This window comes from Pinus tabuliformis, chromosome J (assembly GCF_031772625.1).
Source record: "Pinus tabuliformis cultivar Carrire ecotype Pingquan chromosome J, CPIR1, whole genome shotgun sequence".
NCBI lineage: Eukaryota > Viridiplantae > Streptophyta > Pinopsida > Pinales > Pinaceae > Pinus > Pinus tabuliformis.
In genome coordinates this window covers 179,195,543-179,198,812 of record NC_142295.1, presented here as the reverse complement: position 1 = coordinate 179,198,812, position 3,270 = coordinate 179,195,543, and the positions used below count along the sequence as shown (strand labels likewise).

General features: G+C 37.8%; 1 pseudogene; it reads right to left on the bottom strand.

Moving 5' to 3' along the window:
• Positions 1-286: 286 nt before the first annotated feature.
• On the bottom strand, positions 287-2,646 carry LOC149226255 (NAC domain-containing protein 68-like; annotated as a pseudogene).
• Between the last annotated feature and the right edge of the window lie 624 nt (positions 2,647-3,270).

Here is a 3,270-nt window from a genome sequence, read left to right as displayed (position 1 = left end):
TTTTCATTTTCGAAAACTGCATTCCCGATTCGAACCTGCTCTACGTATCCTCTGCAACCGTCTGCGCCTGCTCTGCGCATTCGCTGCAACCATCTGCGCGTTCCCAAACATCCTCTGCAACCATGGGCGCATCCTCTGCGTTGGTTAGCTCTCGCCCTCTACGCATCCTCTGCAACAGTCTGTGCAACATATGCACCCACCTCGCAGGAAATCCTGGGCACGAGGTAAAAGTATAGTCATGCTCTCACATTCCGAATTAAAGAGAAAATATTAAGTTTATTGTTGATCATTTCTCCGGGTCACTCACCTGCCAACCAGTCGAAAGATACAGATTAAAAGACAGAAAATCAATGATGTAATGAATCTAACATCTATCAGAAGTTGTAGAAAGCACCATCAGGGCAACTATCAAAGCGGGAAAAACTTTTTAAGGATTAAATTCTGGGCAAATGGAAAAATAAAATGAAAAAGCAAACTTATGCTTCCTACATATTTTATAAAGAGTCTCGGTAGCACATTTGAAAACTGCTCATGTAGGTATTCTTACATGTATGAGATATAAAATGTGGAAGCGCATGTTTGCATGCAGATTGGATGTTGTTTATACTTGATTCATACAGTTGCTTTTATAATTCTGCAAAACCATGGAAAAACATTTATACTAAATATGCACTTATTAATTTTGCATATCTCCTTTGATGAGGAAGCATATTGTTGTTGAAATTTAGTTCATGATATACAAATCTGCACCTCTCATGAACAAAGTCCCTAAACTAGGAATCTGAAATTACTTAAACAATTCTCAAACGAACAAATAATCAGAACTGCAGACACACTCTCATGTTTAAACTAATGAGCAGATATTCTCAAACTGTACAGTCAGAACCACCAACACACTAGATGTTTAAAATAATGAGCAGATATTCTGTCAGAGTAACGGGTTTACAAAAGCGTTGCAAACTTGAAGGCTTTCAAGCATCTACATTCAGAAAAATCTAAATCCATCCCTCTGCTCATCACCTGCAACTTTTGTTAAGTACCCTAGTCCGATGGAATTGATATGAATGGGCATTGCCCGTTTACAGACTTATGGTCGAAACAGAGATTCTTTCAGATCTGATAACTCTGAACATTGTCATAAATTGTCCTTATCAAATAGGTTGAATGGGGACAAACAACTGATTAAAGTTGTATAACAAAGTGGGACAAACTGATTGAATTTCCTTTCATTCAACAAAGATGCTAAAGTACATGGCAAGCTCCTGTCCTTAAACTTTCCTTTCCTTCAATTCCAGCCTTATATTACATTAAAAATATTATATTGTTACAACCATTCAAAAAGTAGTTCGGACAGAAAGAGTGGAACTTCTGATTAAAAAAGAGGTGGGCCTTTTGCTAAAAATAGCATGGGACCTAAGATAGACTGAATATTTGTGGCATCCAATCCTGTTTTATGTCAAAGGTTGTCTCCAAAGAATCAAGCTGTACATGATTTTGAAGCTAAAACGAGAGATTCAGAATATGGTTTGAAAATAACTATAGCCGGATAAGCTGTACAGGCAGACTCTTATAAAAAAATATTTAACCAGGGACTGACAAGACAAGAAAATAAATGACAGAGCAGACAAGAAAATATAGAATCCAGTCCCTAACTTATATTTCATTCTCTAACTATTTTCAAATGGCCAAATCCAAGACAAGGAAAAACAATTCCCAGCCTTTGGGACTCAGAGAACTGATAGAAAAAAATACAATAATTCATCCCATAAAAAATGCAAATCCAAACATTCCACTGACAATAGCTTCAATTGAGTAATCAATCATTTAAGTCCCCTGTCTTTTATTTCTATTCCAATCCAATACAGAACCAATATCTGTAATTGAGGAATCAAGCATTCAGCAGCAATATCCTTATTGCTAATGCCCATATGAGCAAACAGGGGAAGAAACAGAAGGGGGAAAGCATGGAACATAACAACCAGAAGCCAAATTGACCCAGTGAACTGTATTTCCAAAACTACCGACTCAAGACCTTACAAAGAGGACAAAAGAACTTACTCTTAAGCTGTCTTTCTTCCCTGCAGGTCTGCTAACATCACCAAGATGGTATTCGTGCATGATCCAATTTGTTTTTGTGCCTTTGGGTGCTTTCCCAGCATAGAAGACAAGAGCCTTCTTGATGCCCACTCGCTTCTTTCCACCTTTAGCAGTGATGGGCTTATCGGCACCTGTATCTTTCCAATATCCAAAACCAGCAGCCCTATTGGGCCTTGATCCATTCTGGTACTTCCTATCCCTGGAGTGAAAAAATACCATTCCTTCTCTCCAAACAGGGCCTTCTCTGTAAATAGAAAAAAGAAAAAAACATGCTCTTCGTTAAGTCCTGAAATCCATCTGATCACACCTTCTATAATCTGTTTAGAAATATGGGTACAAGAATTAGAGGGGAGAAATGAAAAATATACCTGGAAGTTGCCATGGATCATATTTGTAGAGATCCACTTCTGCTATTATAGGAACAGGGATCATCTGAAAGGCTGCCTTCTTGTACAAGTAATGCACAACCAACTCTTCATCTTTAGGGAAGAATCTAAATCCAGAAGGCAACTGTAAGTCAGCCTCTGCATTTCTTCTACTCATACCCATGGCTATGTTTATCCTAGTGTTTTCTTCTCAATACTCCTGAGATGCTCTGATCATCTCTACTAACACAACATATAATAAATGATGCATCATTACAGTAATATTTTAGTCTAGACAACCTTGTCATGTCTGCCTAGAAGAATATTTTAAAATGGCATTTTCGAACAATAATTTCTAAACACAAGGTAAGGATACCTTTCATTATATCCACAACTAGAGATGTTGCAGGAGCCAATTGTTTTTCCCTCTGGTATGGAACTGCAGGAACTGTGGGATAAATGGCAATCAGTCAAAGCCACTGTGAAATCAGACATTATAACATCATCTTATAGCAGCACTAACTTTTCATACTAATAATGTGGAGTTAGGGCTATTTTGACACCTTCATAAGCAATACACTTCAAAAGGTAGCAGATATGGGTTTGGGAACAAAAACATTTCCCATTTTCATAGGACTTTAGCGAATGCAGCTAGCTACTCATTGGGTTCAAACAGTTATGTTGGTAAAACTCAAAACTCAGAAAAGTGCTTGTGCAACATCTACTAAGTAGCTTCTGTGCAAGAAGTTCTTGTTTCAGGGATTTGGATAAAGAACAATGAGGTGGGGAATCTTTGCAGATGACTTGG